This window comes from Chinchilla lanigera, unplaced genomic scaffold (genome assembly GCF_000276665.1).
Source record: "Chinchilla lanigera isolate Chin_1 unplaced genomic scaffold, ChiLan1.0 scaffold00080, whole genome shotgun sequence".
NCBI classification, from domain to species: domain Eukaryota; kingdom Metazoa; phylum Chordata; class Mammalia; order Rodentia; family Chinchillidae; genus Chinchilla; species Chinchilla lanigera.
In genome coordinates this window covers 2,955,222-2,976,022 of record NW_004955481.1, presented here as the reverse complement: position 1 = coordinate 2,976,022, position 20,801 = coordinate 2,955,222, and the positions used below count along the sequence as shown (strand labels likewise).

Genomic DNA, 20,801 nt, shown 5'->3' with positions numbered 1-20,801 from the left:
ACAAGAAAATGCAATATTTAAGTTCATGTGCCTGATTTATTACACTCAACATTATGGTCTCGAGGTCCATCTGTTTTCCTACAAATGACTCAAGTTTATCTTTCTTTGTGGCAGAGTAGTACGCCAATGTGTGTAAATACCATATTTTCTTTACCCATTCATCTGTTGATGGATGTTCAGGCTGCTTCAAGGATTTAGCTATTATAAAGCCATTACTATAGACATGGGTATGCATGTATCACTGTAATATGATGTATTTAACTTGCCATGCTGTTGGCTGCAAGCTGGTTTAGAAATGCATATCCACCCTTACCACAATTAGCCATGACAAGCTGGCCTGAGGCAGGGCCAATTGTCCCTGGAATTAGACTGTCTAGGGTCAAACCTATTCACTTCTACCTCCTGCAGTTAGTGACTTTGGAGATGTTATGATACTAACCTCTGTCTCAGTTTCATCTTTTGTAAAATGGGGATGTTAATAGTATTATTTCACAGAGTTATGAGGATGAAATGAATTAACATTTATTGGACCCAGTAGGCAAGGAGTGAGCTCTGTAGGACTTGCTCTTATTATTTTTCATTCTGGATTCAACCAAAGTGTTGAGAAATGAAGACACAAAGAAGAAAAACCACAACACAGAAATAAGATCCTGAGGTCAGCCTGTGCCCAGCAGAAAGGCTGTCTGAGGCCAAGGTTGCTCCTTCAGCGCAGGAGCAGAGGCACCCCCATGCGTACAGGATGGGTGGTTATGAAGGGCTCAACAGTGCCAAGGAGAAGGCTGTAGGGACTGGGGCAGTGGTGCTATCAAGAAAGAGTTTGGGTTTATCAGTGGATAAATGGACAACAGCTAGATCAGGAGGGTTTGCTGGCAGGAGGGTAGAGCAACCTAAGTGGTGCTGTAGAACAGTGGTCTTTGAAGAGGGTGTATGTGCTCTTTCCTGGAAATGTATAAGATGCCGCTCTGGGCTACATAAAAAATACTATATTTTCTATTTATTTTTTCAAAATAATTGAACTTTACTGATAGCTGCTATTTGGAGTAATATTTGTATCCTCGCTTGTCTGTCCATGAGGTTAAGCATCATAAACGGTAAGAGGAGGCTCTTGAATTTGTGTGCCGCAGAGTGTCATTCAGATTACATTTATAAAGACAAGCAAATAAAGAAAAACACATAAAAGGACCTTTAAATACTAGAGGCAGGGCCTGAAGACATAGCTCAGTGATGGAGTCCACGCTTAGCATTTGCAAGGCCTTGGTTTCAATTCCTGGCACCCCCCAACACACACACACACACACACACACACACACACACACACACAGCAGGCTCTTTATACTGTGTTAGGAGATGGGGAGATACCCTGAAAAATCAATTTTATCAACAGGTTCACAAGTCATTTGGAGATGAAAGATTTAAGAGAATTGTCGGGTTAAAGGCAAATTATACATTTTTTTCTCTCACAAAAATACTAGTGTTCCAAAGTTTTTGACCTTTTTCTGTTAAGACAAATGACTTTTTAATGAAAAAACTGCTACTGGGCTAGGGTTGCAGCTCAGCAGCAGTGCACTTACCTAGCATACATCAAGCTTTGGGTTTGATCCCCAATACTGCCGCCAACACCAACAACAAACTATGATATTACTAGATCTTAAAATAATAAATACATATCATCAGTACATTTTAGGAAAAGACAGTGTTCCACAGTGAACAAAAAGTAGCTGCTTTTACAAAGAAATTCTTTTTATTGAGAAAGCATTTTATTTATTTATTTTTTTTAATTTTAAAAATAAAAGGAGGAAAATATTAACAGACAGGCAACATTTTACAAAATAGCAAAGGAACAGTACAGACAGTATGGAGTTACAAACAAAGTGGTAGGGAATTAACATGCTTGTTGTATTACATATTGATATCTTCAAAGTGGCTTCTCATGAAAACAGATATAGACATGCAATGCTGATCAACCAAGGACTCATTGACAATGAGAAAGCATTTTAAAAATGGATGCCTGAAAATGTTTCTATCACTAGTTTCTTCCTCAAAATTATATAACTGTATCATTACTTATGAAACATTTATATCCATATACTTTTAAAACCTTGGAGGTTTTAACTTATTAGTATTTCAGACACAGATTTACGATAGATTTCTATTAGCTTGCAAGAATACCTCTTTAACATCACTGAACTTATTGGCTGAATTTCCAAAGAAATTGAATATTACAATTTTAGTAATCTGTCAGGTGGAAATGGGTATTAGGATTTAGTAATACACTTATGGAGCATTTGGTACTTGTAACTTTGAGAATGTCTTTGTCAGCATGATGGTAATTAAAACTTATTTTCAAAATAAACTGAAATTAGAACATGCTTGTGAATCACTACATGACTAATTGTTCAACCAATATTTTTAAAAAACAGTGGAACGTGTCCAATTCTAGGGAGAACAAAAATGTTTAGACCTCTAAGAAACCAAATAAAAATTTAAATTAAAGTTATTTTCATTTCTACTTCTTTTTAATTTCATGTTTTTATATGTACACAATTTGCAATGTACATATACATTCAGTCATATGTTCACGTGATCCAGAAATAAATACATATACTAGTAGTTGAGGCCCAAGCATTTTTTATTGAGAAGAGTGTGCTTTCCAAAGGGATTGGAGAACAACTAGTTTAGAAGGACAAACCTGGGCCTATATATGAGATAAAAGGAGAAAAGAGGGTAGAAAGATGAGGAAAAGGAGAGCAGTCAGTTATCCCTGCAATGTAACAGTCCAGGCCAGTGGTACTAAGAGATTGAACTGGGGTAGGGAAATTGTGAAGGGAAAGGAGCAGAGGCAGAAGAATGATGTAACAGAAGACAGATACAGGAAGCCTTGACAAGTGATGGTGTCTAGAAAGCAAGGGAGCACAGAAGTGTCAATTACTGAAGCGAGGGGAAGAAAATGTTATTACAGGATACAACAATGCATTTTGCTTTATATATACCGAGCCAAAGTGCCTTTTGGTGCATTCAGCAAAAAGAACTAAGGTGAAGTTGAAAAAAGAAACTGATGACAGTAGCTAAAAATTGCTTTTTGGAAGCCGGGCGTGGTGGCACACTCCTGTAACCCCAGCACTCGGGAGGCTAAGGCAGGAGGATCGTTGCAAGTTCGAGACCAGCCTGGGCTGCAAAGTGAGCTCAAGGCCAGCCTGAACTGCAGAGTGAGTCCCTGTCTCAAAAAGACAAAAAAAAAGAAAAAGTACTTTTCAGAGAAGGCTTGCAGCACATATATTTTACAATTTTAATATACATTATTGTAAAGGTAATTATTGTTGGAGACCCTAGAAAAGAAACACTTTCTAGAAAAGTTATCTGATTATGTAGTCCAGCCATTTAAGAACCAACAGGTTTGACTTCTTAAAATGTGAATACCATTTGGAGCCATATACATTTCTTTTTTTCCTTAGGACTCCCTATCATGACAGAAAATGAGTAAAAGAAAATACAGTGGACTACTGTGTGAACATCATTTTGGAAATTCAAGTTCCAAATGTACTCTACTATTTAGTACTAATGCAACTTGAGAGTAACTTAGTCCCCTCACTATAAAGGATGGCATAACACTTATTTTATATAGTTATTGTGAGAATTAAGTGAGCCAGTATATGGAAAGTGCCTATGGATTTGCTTTGTATAACTAAGTATTACATATAAATTTGTTCTATGATCTGGTTCGGTGGCTTATGCCTGTAATTCCAGCTACTCAGTAGGCTGAGTCAGGAGGATCGCAGGTTGAAGGCCAGTCTGAAAAATTTGGCAATAACCTGTCTCAAAATAAAAAAGGCTGGGCTGTAGCTTAGTGGTCAGGTTCCCCTAGGCTTGATCCCCAAAAAACAAGTTCTATGGCAGGGTATGTATCTCAGGGTGGACTGTAGCTTAGTGGTCAAGTTCCCCTAGGCTTAATCCCAAAAAAACAAGTTCTGGGGCTGGGGATTTAGCTCAGCGGCAAAGCGCCTGCCTGGCAGGCGCAAGGTCGTGAGTTCGGTTCCCGGTACCGGAGAAAAAACCAAAAAAACAAAAACAAAAACAAAACAAAACCAAAAAAACAAGTTCTATGGCAGGGTATGTATCTCAGTGGTAGAACACTTACCCAGCTTGCACAAAGCCCTGGGTTCAATCCCTAGCACTGTCAGAAAATTAAATAAATAAATAAATAAATATTAGTTCTAATTATTGCCTGATCACTGTATTTCTTGGAAAATAAATTAGTTACTGAGTTTTCTTTCATCTCAACCTCCTATATCAGAGTCTACACATTCACATGCATGTGCACGCACGCACACAGTAAAGATCATTCACAAAGATTTTGTTACCTGAGATCTATACTAAAAAAAATTCCTATAGTTGGATAATAATACCTATAATAATTATTATTATCTTACATCTATATAAAATTTTGCAGTCACAGAAATAATACACATTGATAACAACAACAGAAATTCATCATATATATTCAATGTCTTTGAGGTGCAGAATAAAGCAAATGAAGGATAAGAGTATTTGAAGATGAATGTTCACTTCCATGAAATGAAGCATCTATGAATTTAAAGGATACATTGAATTATGTGAAAAGTTAGCAAAGAGATATAGAAACATGACATAGCTACGTGAAATGATTAAAGCTAGGTAAATGACCCTACAGGAGACTGTAGGAAAACCCAAGTCATTTGTAATAAGATAAAGCTGGATTCAAACAATTCACAGCAGTGGTCTATGCCAGAAGATTACAGAGCAATGTGTTTACAGAGTTCAAAGGAGAAAAAGTGTGAGCCAACAATTTTATACCCAGCTAAATTTCCACTTGTGTATAAAGGCAATAAAAAATAACCTCAAACATGCAAAAGTTTACCTCAGGTCAAGCGCACTTTTTAGAAAAGAAACACTTTTTAGAAAAGTTGCCTGATTATGTAGTCCAGTGAAAAATTAGGGAATGGACAAAATATACTCACTCATGAAGTAAGGAATAAATCCAGGCATGAGGCAAAACAATTACAGATATTACAAGTTAGGACTCTGTCTTGGTTACTTTTCTCTCGTTGCTGGGACAAAATACTTTACACCCAAAATTAAGGAAGGAAAGGTTTATTTCACTTACAGTTTGTAGAGGTTTCAGTCCATACTTGGCAGGTTACAAGGCAGAGTGGCACATGGCAGAGGGCTACAGCTCATGGCAGCAGAACACAGCAAAAGCAACAAGCACTAAAAGGGAGGAATGGCCACAAGCAGCCTCTTCCTCTCCCTTACATATGCAAACTATCCACCCCAGGGCTGGTGTAGCTCTCATACCCATAATCAACCAAACTCTAAAAGCCTGCCCCATGGCCACATGGGGGCAGGCTTTGGGGGGACACACAGACACAAACCATAACAGACTCACATATTTAAATAAGGAAGAAGAGCTGCCAAGCAAACTAAGGTAAACATGCATGTGGTGGTGTGGCCCAGCACAAGATGTTAGAATCTACCAGTGTTAAATAGTACAGAGAGGGCATCCATGCAGGGGAGTAACCAAGCATGTCATCCCAGAATCTGAGCAGAATACAGTACCTGTGTTGGAGGGCTGCCTCAGTGCAAAAGTGGGAGGCTGATCAGGGGAAGGAGGATGTTCACGTGAGGGAGTGGCAGTGGCTTAGTGCAGAGTGCAAGAGTTTGAGCCAGATGAAGAAGGTGTCCATGCATAAGGGTATCCAAGTGCTAGTGTCAGAGCCCAAGCAGGATGAAGAGGGTATCTGCATGAGCGCACAACTTGGTATAGGGTAAAAGAACTTGAGCACAGTGAAAAGAAAATGCCCATGGAGGGACATAAAAAGTCTTCTTGTGTATATCAGCCAAAGGTGTAACTCAGTGAAAGAGCATTTACCTAGCATGTACAAAGTCCTGAGTTCAATCTCTAGTAACACACATAGGTTTTTTTGGACTTCTTGGCCATTTTTCTGAAAGTATGTAGTTGTCTTTAAAAATGTCTCAACCCATCAAATACTCCCTGATATTACAAATAATTACCTGGGAGAGGAACAACATAGAAAATATATTTGAAGATAGCTAGATATTAGATAGATATCAGATAGATAGGTAGATAGATAGATACCTGAAGTATCATATTAGCCATATGACTCTGATTTCATTCAACTATGTCTTGCATTTCAAATATATAATTTTGATATACCATTAAGGAATTTTGTCATATTAATTTAACAAAGAATTTTAACGCTACTTAAAGAATATACAGTGAGAAGACTCTGTAGATCCTGAGAACTCTTAAGCCACCTTAAATTGCAATGTCTGTATACTTGTTCCTCACTACTACTTAACAGACATATGAGGCTTAGTCACTGCATAGATTTCTAGAATGTTCTGGGACTCCACAGCAAAGGTCGAGCCTTGGGACCAACTTGAAATTTCTTTGTGCTCTCATAGTTATTAACTGGGGAGAGGAGGGGTATACTTGAATTGAACCCAAGGCCTCCCACATGCAAAGCAAGCACTCTACCACTGAGCCATGCCCCCAGTCCCCTTACTACCTTGCTATCTTCCCACCACTACACAGACTCAGTCTCTGAGTTGTATCAAGCTTGGGTTTCTTCACTTCCTGCCTGCTGGGAAGCCACAGTTGCATAAGCTATTGGTGGCGAAGCTGTGTTTTATTAAAGCCATGCACATTAGAACATAGGTGCGGGGAGCCACAAGTGCACTATCTGAATGTATGTCAGGGTGAGGATGTCATCTTTCCCCACCCATCACCCATTCTCTGCTGAGTGGTGAGTCCTTATTTCAGTAACGGTCTGTGGAACATTTTGCACTTCTACACTTAAATGAAAGCTTGCTTTAAGGATACAGGAAGTGTCATATTGGATCAAAATAATGGTCTAATGAGCGCAGGGCTTTTATCACTGTGCTATCAGCAGCCCATTTTGTACTGGAGTTTAACTGGTGCTAATTGGAAAGAATTTTTTAATCATTAGTCTCTGATGAAAAAAGGAACAGTAAGAATAGCTGGGTGTGGTGGAGCATGCTTGTAATCCCAGCTAGGAAGGAAGCTGAGGCAGGAGAATTGCAAGTTCAAGACCCGCCTGAGTAAATATAACAAGACCCTGTCTCAAGACAAATAAACAAACCAGCAAAGGAGATCATGTGCAATGTTACTGGGGGAAGAAACTGTTTTAATCCTGAGACTGTCCCTCACACTTTATTAGTTTAAAAAAATATCCTACCATGCAAGTGGTAGTAGATGGTGAGTGGTTTGCTGTTTTTCAGTGTCCTTATTTGGTAAAGTAAAGAGTGGGTAACTTAATGTCAGTCTCTATGCAACTCTTTTCAATACTCTTTTTTTTTTTTTTTTTTTTACTGCGGTAACTTAAAATTTGCTGTCTCAACCACTTTTTGTTTTTTTTTTAAATTTTTTTTTTCTGGTACCAAGAATCGAACTCACAACCTTGCATTTGCTAAGCAGGCGTTGTGCCACTGAGCTAAATCCCCAGCCCCTACCACTTTTAAGTATACAGTTCAGTGGTATTAAGTACAGTCATTGTTGTGTAACCTTCACCATCTCCAGAACCCTGGTCATCTTGCAAAACTGAAATTCCATAATCACTAAACAGTAACTCCCTAGCCCTCACTCCCTGTTCCCTCTAGTCCCTGGCTGCCATCATTCCACTCTCTGTATGAATTTAACTCCACCAGGTAACTCACAGAAGGGGTGGCATATAATATTTTGTTTTACAATATTTTTCTTTTAGTGAGCACAACATCCTCATGCTTCATTCCTATTGTAGCATATGTTAGAATTTTTCTTCCTTTTTGAGGCTGAACAATACTCCATTGTATGTATGTAAAACACTTTGTTTATCCACTTATCTGTCTATAGACACTCGTGTTGCTGCCACTCTTGACCATTCTGAATGATTACTAGGAGCGAGGGAGTACCCATATCTTTTTTTGTTTTAAAAAATTGAGGGATGATTCATCTACAGTAAAATGCACAGATTTTAAGTGAGCAGTTTGTTGCATTTTGGCAAATATATTGATCAATGTATTTGCACCCTAATTGAAATATAGAATATTTTTATTATCCCAGAAAGTTCCTTTATTCCTCCTTTCAGTCAATCTGTCCTCTCGAACAATTACTGTTAGAATTTCTTTCTTATCGCCATAAATTAGTTTTGCGTGGTATACCTATTATAAATGGAATTCTACGGAATATGTGAACTCTTCTGTGTCTGGCTCCTTTGGCTCAATATGTGTTTGGGATTCAGCCACATTGTCATAATTCATTTCTTTTTATTGCTAAATATTATACCATTGTATTACATACACAATTTAAAAAATCAAATCACATTTGGTTTGCCTCCAGTTTTGGACTATTATTAATAAAGCGGTTATAAACTTTGGGGGACAGGGGTATTGGGGATTGAATCCAAGGCCTTGTGTATGCTGAGAATGCTTCACCACTGAACTACATCACAGACCCCTGAACATTCCTATATATCTTTTTGTAGACATATATCTTCATTTTTCTTGGGTAAATGAGCAGTGGAATTGTTCTCATCAGAGAGTTATATGTGTGACTTTATTTTAAAATGCTTAATGATTTTCTACACTGTTTTGTTTTTACCATTTTATTCTCTCTTCCCTCCTCCCCAGCTATGTATGAGAGTCCCTGCTTTTGTTTTTGTTTTTCACATTTTCACCATTCGATAGTCAGTTTTAGCATTTTAACCATTTGAGTGAGTTTGTGATCATATATGTAAAACTATTTTACAAATTTCCAGGTCAGTTAATTTCAGGGAATATTGCTGAATAGCTCTTTGGATAGAAGTTAAGGAAACACAAATCCTACCTGGTTTAACATTACTCATAGAGTTTATAGTCTCTTGATTCTACTGATACCTGAATTCAATTTTAAGAAGCAGAATCAGTAGAATCGAGAGAGTATAAACTCTATGAGTAATGTTAAACCAGGTAGGATTTGGTGGGTGGCAGATCCAGAGAAAAGCCATACTGGAATTAGTGAAGTCCAGGAAGGAAAAGAGAGTTTCTGAGATGGCTCCCACTGGTCAAAATAGTTAGATTTAGATCTTGAGAATCGCAGAGAAACAGACAAAGCTTCCAAAACTAAAAGCTGGACAATGACAGAAGAGTTAAGAAAATGATTTACTGAACAGAGTTGGATTCCAAAGGCAAAGATTAAGTAACCTAAGGAGAATACAGAAAGAGAATGTGAACAAGTTAGCAAGGTGAGTCGGCCTGCTAGGCAGCCTAGATGAGATTTTGAGTAAGAGGCCCAACAAAATCCTGCTTGAGAAAGGTACTCCCTTCCCCTTTCTGAAGTTAGTCTGAGAGGTCACTCTGGTCAAAACCTAGACTGAATGGGTTTGAGGATGGCTTAGGTAAATTAATACCCGAGAGACACAAAAGTGGGATTTAGCTCAGCGGCACAGCGCCTGCCTGGCAAGCACAAGGTCATGAGTTTGATTCCGGGTACCAGAAAAAAAAAATAATAATAAGCACTTCTAATTCTAGCACTCAAGGATATGGGTGGTAAGGGCATGTTTGCTGAAACTATGTATCTTCATGATTTGGGTCATATTGCTCCCAATTTTTGTATTTTTGGACAGTATCAGTAGTATAAGATTATGTAATCCATCCTAAAATGAAAGCCATTCTGCCTGCCTGATATCTTGATGTTCTCAAAACTTTCTTCACATCTTGAAACACAGCCACCAAAAGTTCCTTCCGCATCCTGGTGGGATAACACAATGATCTGGTCAGTGAGGAGACTGTGTGAGGCGAACGTGATAACCACTACACTACAGAAACCGATAGTGAGCAGGCTGTGGCCACTTTTCAAAATTACTAATTCCTCCCCCAATATCTGTTTCAGCCTCCTTTCACTCATAAACCGCCATTGGGACTATCAGAAATTAGGAAAGAGAAGAGTGGCCATAGTAGCCAGAAATATAAGTCATCCTCCCACAAGTTTTGTTGTCGCTGTTTTTAATGTTAAGGGTTAAAGCCAGGGCCTCACAAATGGCAGAAAGCACCCTACCACTGAGCTACGCTCCCAACTTTTTAAAGTGGTAAGTGACCGTAGCTGGGTCACCCATGAATGGAGAGAATAAAAGCAAGAGAAATGTTCATCTTTAGTTAATGAAGTCTGAATTTTATACTCATTAAGTCTAAAAAGAATATTTTAATGATAGCATGTAGGTAAGGGTTTATGGCATTAAAAATAATATTTTATTTTGAATTTTTCTCTGGAAAGAGAATATTGTAATCTTTTTAGTGCTTAATACCTGGTAAGGGTCTTCTTAATTTGTTCTTAATTTTGTTTTCTTCACTGCTATATGCTCAGAGCCTTGTACTTGGCTCGGTATAAAAACTGTGATTAATCAAGACCTATTAGATAAATTACCTCGTGGAAAGAAGGCCTTGCAGAGCAGAACGAAGCACTGGGAAAGGAATAAAAGTAAGGGATGGAGGCAGGGTTAAGAAGATGCATTAGAAGACTTGCCTAGAAAATCTGGGATGGTGCCCCTAGAGATTTGCTGTAATTTCTACCAGTTCCGTCTTACCGTTGGTTGCACCAGTTCACACTATTTTATCTGACTTCATTCTCTGCTCCTTCCTTCCTTGGAGTGTTTCCTTTCTATACTAAGCATATGAGGTAGTAATTGCTTCTTGAGGAGTGGGGGATCATTTTGCAAACCCACTTCCTTGTTCTGTGTCCCTGACCCTCAAGGGTTCTTAGGGACTTTGGCTCTAGGATGGGGTTGCAGTATTTTCGTTGCTGCTTTCTCCGTGGCTGTAATTCCCTTTGCATCATTTTCCCCCAGACCTATAAAAGAGAGGTGGCTATAGACTGTTCCTATAAATACATCAGTCTCTTCACCCTCTGGTGCGCTAGCTTGTAGATCTTGAGAGGGAGTCCAGCAGGCTGGATGTAAATATACTTTGTTTATGCCAGTTCAGTCTGGGCAAGTGTTTTCATCAAAATTGCAGGCTGAAATTGCTGGCTGCCAGAACAGCACTAGCAACTGAAAATTTTTCTGCTTTGGGGAGGATGAGTTGTGTTTTGAGTCTTTTATGCAAGTGTCCACAGTCCTAATTCCTTGTAATTTTATTAGAAGACATCTTTAGATCTGGGCATACCTTTCTACAGCTGGGCAAGAGATTGTTGGCTCCATTTGAATTTGTTGCTAGATTCTAAAGCCAGCCTTAGGCAATTCTGTAAAATAGGTATAAGGTATAACCCATGGAAAAGTGAACTGTATTTAACCCATCTCTTCACAGAGTCACATCCAGAAGAAACCCCAACCCAACTCCTACAAAAGCTTTAAGAAGCAAGGTATAGTAAAATTTCACTGATGTCATTTTGAGGAGGAAGTTGCTGAGCCCATTGCAAAACACACACACACTCTCTTAAATTTTCTTAACTTCTCAAGAGTTGCCTACAATCTTCTTTTTTTTCCCTAACATTCTTCACACTCACCTGTGCATTTTATTACCCTCTCTCCTGTCAGGGAATGTAGGGAGCCAGTATTTATTGTCTTCAATTTGAGATAAATTCACATGACATAACATTATTTTAAGAGCTGGGGTATAGCTCAGTGATAGAGCACAGGCTTAGCATGTGTGAGGCCCCAGGTTCAATCTCCAGCACAAAAAAAAATAAATAAATAAACATTTCATAGTGTACAATTTAATGATAAATTCACAGTATTGTGCATTTAGTTCTATCTGGCTCCACAACATTCTTTTCACCCTAAGAGAAAACCCTATATGATAATTCCTTCCCTTATCCTGGTTTCACTTCCCAGTGTCATGGTCAACCAAGGTCCAAAAAACTTTTTTGTGTGTGAGATACTGTACTAGGAATTGAATTAGATCCTTTTTCCTGAGTTACACCCCTGGTTCTTTATTTTATTTTTTATTTTCCAGCAAGTTCTTGCTAAGTCACCAAGTTGCCCAGGGTGGGCTCGAACTGTGATCCTTCTGCCCCAGCCTCCTACGGTGCTAGCATTATAGTCATGAACCACCATGCCAAGCTCAAGGATGAACAATTCTAGAAACAAGCAATATGTAAGTTTTAAATTGGGTACCATTCTGAATAGTGTGATAGAATCTTACACTGTCCTTCTTCATCAGACCTGGGACATGAATTATTCATTTTCCAGTGTATCCATGTTGTGTACATTACCTACCTTTTAGTCACTTAGTAGCTGAATTATAAGATCCACTGTTGCAGTAAACAGTACTTGTGTTCAGTAAACCTTATTATTACTATTTTTTAATAATGGCCCCAAAGCTGAAGAGTAGGGATGCTGGCAACTCAAATATGCTAAAGAGAATCAGTAAACTGCTTCCCTTAAGTGAAATGGTGAAAATTCTCTATTAAGGAAAGAAAAAAAAAAAGAAACCACATGCTGAGGTTGCTAAATTGCATAGTAAGAAGAAATCTTTTGGGGCTGGAGTATAGCTCAATGATAGAGCACCTACCTAGCATGTATGAAGCTCTGGGAAAAATTCATGCTAGTTTCACAGTTGTACCTCAAACTGAAAAAAAAGTCGTGGCTTGTAAAGGAAACTTGCCAATAGTTTGAGAGACAGGCCACATTTGTATAACTTTTATTATGGCACATTATTATAATCATTTTATTTTTTGTTATTGTTAATCTATTGCTGTGCTTAAACATTAAACTTTATTATAGGTATATATGTATAGGAAAAATTAGTGTGAATAGAGCTTGGTATTATCCATGGCTTCCGATATCCACTGGGGGCCTTGGAACACATCCCTCAAGGATGGAAGGATGGCAATACCCATTAGGCATCCATTCCCCATCTCCTATTGGACCAGTATTTTTGAAAACTCCTTGGGTTATTCTAAGAGGTATCCAGGGCTGAGAACCATCCATATCAAGCAGTATAGTCTTCCTTGGAACTTGCACTACTTAGAGCTCCATTCTTTCTCTGGAAGCCAAGCAACAAAGCCAAAGATCCCCTTTTTGTGTTTGCATAGGGGGGACTTCTGCTTGTTGCCTTAGTCACATTAGAACTATTGATTTTGACAACCTGGCTCCTCCCCTTTTAGTTTCTTTGCCCACCTCACCTGCTTTCCATTGCTAAATGGAAATTGTCTGGGCCCTCATTCCCAAGCAACCTGTTAAGCAAGCTCTTGAGTTGGATGTGATGGCACACATCTCTAACTCCAGCTACTCTGGAGGCTAAGGCAGGAGGATCAAAAGTTCAAACCCAACCGGGACAGGTTAGTGAGACTCTTGTCTCAGGATGAAAATAAAAAAGGGCTGGGAACATAGCACAGTGCTATCCTTTGGTTCAATCTCTAGTACCATGAAAAGAAAAAGAGTTCTCTAAGATGAGGATCCTCATCTTTCTCACCCCATTTCTAAATATCAGCTGTCACATTCTCAAGTTCTCTGGAGAATTTGTCTTTTAATTGAGGGAAAAGCCTAAGAGTCAAAGATTCCCTTTCTGTGCATTTTAGGCAATAGAAAGATGGGAAGAGGGAAAGACTGTTATTTGGAAATGAAGTAATCTATCCCAGTTACTCGTTACCTATACATGACACATATACCCTTAAAAAGTATGGTCTCCTCTGCTTCCATTCCTCACGCCCCTCTTGCCAAAAGCCCTGATCTTCATTTGTGGATCCAGGTAGTTCATGAAAATCAGGTTTTATCCCTGGCCCCAGCAATAGTGCTCCCATCCTAAGCCTTGCCAATCAGCATATTCCATTTCCCTAGCGATAGTGATCTGTTCAGGCGTAGATATGTAATCTAAACTGCTCCAATCTGAGTGAGACTAGGCAATTTTGCCAGGACAAGGACATCCTCTGTTTTCTTTGCTGATTGTGAATGAGAAAGTATGTAGCTTTGGGAGCTCCTGGCATCCCTCTTGGAATCACGAGGGGAGTCAGACTTAGAATAAAGTAAACATTGTGAAAATCAGGGCCAAAGGATAAAAGGAAAGCAGGAGCTTGGTGACCCACAGGAAAAGCTATGCCTGAATCCAGACTTCTCTCCTTTGGCCTTCTCAGTTATACAAGCCAAGAAATTCCATTTATTGTTTAAACCAGAATGAGTCAGGTTTTCTGATATGTACAAGCGAAAGTATCTGTTTCCCACCCTGCCTGCCTCATGGGAATAGAAGTGCTATCTATCTGTTTTACGTTGGCTACTATTTTTTGGAAATACAGATGAAAATCACCATCCTGGCTTCATGACTGGACAGCAGCATATCTATGCCTTAGAAGTTAGATCAAACTAAAATTTAAAATAAAGCTAGGAGTAGATCAGTGGTAGAACACTTGCCTCACATGTGCAGGGCTCTGGGTTCCATCCTCAGCCCTGAAAAAAATTTTTTTTAATAGAATGGCCCTACCTAAGTACAAATCTCAAGAAATTTCAATAAACACATTTCATTTCCCTCTAGCTTACAAAGATAAAAACTCCAAGGAATTAAGAGCAAACTCTATTTGAAATAGAAACAAAAGCAAATAATAATAAAGTATAAAGAAAATAACATGTGTTCCATTTAATTCAGAGAGAAGTACCAGGGAGTTTCATCTACTTAGCTGCCTTAAACCGAGCTCCTCAGAAGACTAGCCTGAGATGGGAATGCTTGTATGTGAGATTCATTGAGGGAGTGCCTTTAGGAATAATCTATAAAGGATTAAGGGAAGCAAGATAAAGGAGGATGCTAAGCCAGGATGGAAGAACTCTAACCTCAGCCTGATTCCATGCAAAGCTCTGGAATGTGAATTGCACCAAAGTTTGTCCTATCCAGAGGAAAGGGGGTCTATTATATCCTGGCAAAGGGTGGGGTGCAGGCAGCCTGTAACTTCTCAGGGCTTCTAGGCAAAGCAGCTCCTGTTAGGTGAAATCTTTCCAAGAAGGGTGCAGGTGTACTGTGCAGCTAGGAGGTAGGTACAGTGATGTGGCAGAAAGAATTTGGATGCTTAAATCATAGCATCTGCAAGAATTGATGTGACTTGAGTTTCTCCTGAAAATTTGCTTCATTTATTCATTTGGAGGTTTCATTCCATTTAAAAATTTTTGAAAACATTTTTTTGTTGGTCTTTTTGAGGCGGGGTCTTGCTATGCAGTTTAGGCCTTAAGCTGACTCACTTTGTGGCCCAGGCTGGTCTCAGGCTTGCAGTGATCCTCCTGCCTCAGCCTCCTGAGTGCTGGGATTGCAGGCGTGCGCCACCATACCCAGCCTTGTTATGAAAACTTTAAGTGAGCTGGGTTCGGTGCTGTATGCCTATGGTCCCAGGGCTCGGGAGGCTGAGGCAGGAGGATTGCTGCAGGTTCGGGGCCAGCCTGGGCTACAAAGTGAGTTCAAAGCTACCCTGAGCTGTAGAGTGAGACCCTGTCTCAAAAAAAAAAAAAAAAAAAAAAAAAAAAAGAAAGAAAGAAAGAAAGAAAAAAAAAACCTTAAATGAGAGTGAATTTCCTAAAATTCATACTTTAAATAAGAGAAGACCATAATGTTCAATACCTCACCCAACACCTACCTCTGTCCAGATTACTAAGGCACCTGGCACAGTCAGATTGTGTATATGTTAACTATGTTAAGATATAAACACTTAAATCCACCTTAATTCTAATCATTAAACTATTACTATGGCTGCTAATAAAAGGCTATTACTTAAAAAGTTTTTCTACAGGGTTAAAATCATTCTTTTTTTTTGCTGCTTGCAACACAGCAGCAAGTGTAAGAAGATTCTAATTGGATGCTGCTTCCTATTTTCATCATCCTTTCTGTCAGTCCCTTTAAGTTAATGGGTCTCTATGGCCCTCAGTTAATCTTGATTTCTTCTTCCACGTGTACTAACCACATGCCTGGTCAGGTGAAGAAGGTATTGCATTTCATGTCTTTGTTAATGCTCAGTAAACCTTTAAAACAATTCACATATCTTTTCCAGTTTCACCAATATGTACTTTTATTTCGGCTTGCTTGTTACTTTCTTTCTCCCATTATTTCTGCTCATAAGTTAGATGTGCATACAGTGTATCTATACCCCAGGCTGAGTGAAAGGTAATGAACTCCAGGGTATGATGGTAGGAGTCCTGAAGAGATTTTATAGATAGGGCTGAAGTTTCCAGTTCTGCTCTGTGTCCTGCTATTGTCCTTGTTTGAATTGGTTAGTGGCACCTTAAAATTAGAATCTTTCCAAACTGTCCTGCCAGCTCACATATTTGTTGTGAGCATTCAGTAAGACAACATGCACAAAGGGGCAAAGAGCTGGGCATGGTGTCACACACCTGTAATCCCAGCTACTTGGAAGGTTGAGGCAGGAGACTTGCAAGTTCAAGGCCAGCCTAGGCAACTTAGTGAGCCCTTGTCTCAAAATGTAAAAAGTGCTGGGGATGTAGCTCATCCCCAGGTAGAGTGCCTCTGGGTTCAAACCCCAGTACTAAAAATAAATAAAAAATAACAATATAAAATAAAAAATACATAAGTGCACACAGAAATACAAGGACATGATATTATGCTGCTATTAAGATGTATTTGAAAATCCTAAGTTTGCAGATGGTGCCTTTGGATTCTGAGATGACTTCATCATTACTAGTTTCTTGGGCTGCAAGTTATTAAAATTTGATGTCCTCTTGCTCAGGTGAATGTGAAACAAGTGGCCACTTGCGTGCTAACACTATGGGGACCCATGCATGGCACAAAATTGAAATGGAGGTTTTAGCTGTAATCCACTCTTTCCTCTCACTTCTCTATGTTCATGTCTTAGAGGCCTCCCAACCCTTCAGGGTGGCATACTGGATTTTCAGAACCCAATTCATGGGACTATGACTACCCTTTTTATAGTTCCAGATGAGCTCCTCAACAAACAAATAGAAAAGTTTCTGTTGTGTGTGCCATTAGCTTTCAGGATGAGCTACATCCCCAGCCCTTTTAACACTTCTCCAAAGCTCCAACACCTACTCCCACATCCTTATTCTCAGCTGATGGTCTAGCTTCCCATTTTATTAAGAAAATAAAAACAGAGAAGAACATCCACCAGTTCTCAACACCTCACTTACCCACTTAATTGCACTTATACCTGCATCCATAGATTCTGCCTTCCCATTTGTGACTATATTTGAATGTCTGTGCACTTACTTAAAACCGATCATTCTGGTGGTCTATTGGAACAAATGTCCTTCTCAACTACTCATATTCTAAGGCAGGGCTCCAGCAATTCTCCATTTTCTCTAATGTATCATCAGATTTTCTCCTTGAATTACCTATTTGCTTAGTTGCAGTCCTACAGAGCGAACCCATGGATTCATGTGTGCTAGGCAAGTATTCTCTAACTGAGCTACATCCCAGCCCCAAATTTCTCTCATTACTAAATCATTCTCATCAGTATACGAAAAATCTGATATTTCTACTATCACAAACAAAACAAAATTGTCTCTTGGCCTTCCTTCTTTGTTCCATTTTTGTTTTTTGTTTTTTGTTTTTTATTTTAAAGAGTCAAAGAAGGATAACATAATAATAGGGGGGTTTACCAAATTTCAGACAAAGTGGTAGGAAATTATCAATAATTATTGTTTTACATATTGTTATCTACAAGATAGTTTCTCAGGAAAACAAATGGACAAATAATAGTGAGTTACAGACAAAAGAGGTAGGAGATTATCAATAGTTCTTGTACTATACTTTGGTATCTTCAAAGTGGCTTCTAAAGAAAATAAATAGAGCTATACATGAGTGACCAGTTGAATAATCATTAACTATTCTCAATGGTTGTTGTAGGAAACACATAATAATGGACATGCATCCATTTATGATAGGATAGGAACAATACAAACATTACAGAGTTATGGATAGATTAGTAGGAAAATATCAATGGCTGCTGTAATACATGGTGGTATCTTCAAAGTGGTTTCTCAGGAAGACAGAGATATGCAAGAAGGATCTAACAAGTAGTTACAGCCTAGTTGTCAAAAATAGCATATTACCTCCTCACCAGTGACTCCTGTCACTGAGGTGTGATGGCTGGAAGGAAGGCCAGGATTGAAAAGAAGGACCGAGAGACTTGCACCTGTGTGTAGCAACAGGCTGTTTTCTTGTTCCTCCATAGTCATGATTACCCAGGGCTCCTCCATGGAGATGACAGTCTGGCCAGAGGGAGAAGGCAGAGTATGCCCTGGGCCCTCTCATTCCTGTTGGACTAACTGGTAGGATGGGTCTGAGCTCTGGGGCCTCCGCTTCAGAGGGCAGACCGATCTCCAGTGGTCACCTTTGCATTCAGGGCATGGCTCATAGAGCCTCTTAGGGCAGTTCCTCTTGAGGTGGCCTGGCTTTTAACAGTGGTAGCCGATGAATGCAGTTGTCGAGTTCTTCTTGGGGCCCCAGGAATCAGACTTGGGATCTGTTTCTCTTAGTGCTGCAGCAAAAGCAGCTGCTTTTTCTCAGTCTCTTTGTTTTCTCTCCTTAGCCTCCTCCTTGTCATGGCTATAGAATACTGAGAAGGCAGTTCTTACTAACATCTCAAGTGAGCCGTCTGGGGCAAAAGCCATTCTTTGTAGCATTTTCTCTCCAGCCTCCCATCACATTGGGACCCCACAACCAGTTAGTGTCCTCTCCCCAACTGTCAACACAGGCAGCAGGAATCTTGCTGCAGACCTCTCTGGAGCTCCACCACAGCCTGTACTGTCAGAGGAAGAATGGCTTCCAGGGAGTCTCGGCAGGTATTGTGCAAGGTCTTCCTGGTTTACAGCTTCCAAACGGCTCTCATGACTCCAGTCCACAGGACCTCTGACTCCTCAGGCTTAGTCTGCATTCTCATGTTCTCCAAGTCCTTGTTCAGCAGCTGCTCCTCCACTGACTCTGGACCTTTCTGGTTCTCAATGGCAGGAGCAAGAGTGACCGGTTGTGTGGCATGTATTCCCAGGGGTTTCTCCATGTTTGAATGATTCACACATGTCCGCGGGTAGGCATCTGCAGCCAGTGCATGGTGGGCCAATTGTGTCACTTTTTTTCTGTGTCATGGTAGTTCTCAACTGAGCAGCGGCAGCTGGCCTGAGGGCTGGCGCGCAACAGCGCTCACTGCTGTGTGGCTTCTCATGCGCCGGGGGCCCTCCTCCCGGGTGCCTATGAGGCAGGGAGCTGGCCCGAAGATTGGCGCTCCCCGCAGTGTGGCTTCCCATGCACCAGGGTCCCTCCTTCTGGGCACCTAGGAGGCAGGGAGCCTGCCCCTTTGTTCCATTTTTGTATTGCTTTTTTTTGTTTGTTTGTTTTTTGTTTTTTTTTTCCAGTACCAGGAATCTAACTCACAACCTTATGCTTGCCAGGCAGACGCTGTGCTGCTGAGCTAAATCCCCAGCCCATGTATTGCTTTTTAAATAGCAGAACTTCTCAAAAGAATGATTTCACCAACTCAACTTCACTTTTTTTCCCCATGGTACTGGGGATTGAACCCAGGGCCTTTGCACTGTGCTACATCTCTACTTTCTCTCTATCTCTTTCTCTGTCTCTGTCTCTGGGCCTCTCTGTGTCTCTGTCTCTGTCTCTGTCTCTTTCTCTGGAACAGGAACTCACTAAGTCACCCACCCCCAGAGTCTATAGACCTGAATGATCTCTAACCACCTTCACCTCTACCCTGCCCTTTACTCTGTGATCCATCTTCTACCGCTCCCCATTTCACACATCTCACCTCTCCCCACTGGCCTGCTTATACTCAGACAGTAGATTCTTCTGCCCCAGTCCAACACTTTAGACATATTCCCACCTCAAGGCCTTTTTTTTATGTCCCAGTTATCCATAGGTCTTGAATATCCCCTCCTCAGTGAGCCCTTCTTTGACTGCCTTGTTTAAAATTATGTTCCACTCTCTCTATTCCTTTTCTATGCTTTATTTTTGCACACAGTACTTACCACCAACTAAAACTCAATTTATTTTGAATATTCACTTTCCATTTGTCTCCTCCTATCATAAGCCCTCTTCAAGGAAATAATTTTCTTTTACTTTTTTTTTCTCTTTTTGTGGCACTGGGGATCAAACCCAGGGCTTCACACACACTACATTCCCAGCCCCAGGAATTTTCTTCTTTTGTTCACTGCTATAGTATACTGCATACACATTTACATTGAGAACTCTAAGAGGTGCAAAGCCTAAATCTGAAGGAAGTTTCTCTAATGGTCAAATTTCTGATCTGTGAGGGAAACTACACATATGGTTGCTGATCTGTGTGGACCTTTCTGCTTCTCTTCATCACCTAACCTATGGAGGTTATGCATCACTTTGCCTATTCAACTCACCTGAGACAGGCTCCGAGGTTATTGCTTTAGCGTTACTGTTCCTACTGTCTACTAGACATATCCACCGCTGGATTTCATACAAGTATCTCAAACGAAAAGGTGCCAACTCAATACCTAATCTCTTTTCCCACATACTTAAAGCCCCTCCCTGCTAGCTTCTTTTCTTTTTTCCAGATAATGGCAAGACCACCTATCTTGCCATTCTCACTAGCTTGCAGTCATCTTTCACATCTCCTCCTCCTCTCCCTTCTTCATCCTGTCTTACTCTGGCAATTGCTAAAATCTTGTCAAACCAACAACCTAAACATTTATTTCTCAAATTTATACTTTTCTGTCTTTGTGAATTTACCAGAATTAGTTCTTATCTGCATGGTAACCAATTTTTGCCTGTCCCACACAAGCCCCTGAAATTCTCTTGGCAAAACACAAATATGATCCATGTCATTCTTCCTCATAAGCAGCCCTGCAAGCTTT

The 20,801-nt window shown here is 40.0% G+C and overlaps 1 long non-coding RNA gene across 2 annotated transcripts in view; it reads left to right on the top strand.

Annotated features, from left to right (window-relative positions):
* The window catches only part of LOC102005256, a 66,928-nt gene extending 55,539 nt beyond the window's left edge, over positions 1–11,389 (top strand). For both annotated transcript variants that reach the window (XR_263772.1, XR_001230937.1), the window contains one exon: positions 11,335–11,389. This is a non-coding gene — a long non-coding RNA (uncharacterized LOC102005256). The remainder of the gene's footprint in view (positions 1–11,334) is intronic.
* Positions 11,390–20,801: the final 9,412 nt, after the last annotated feature.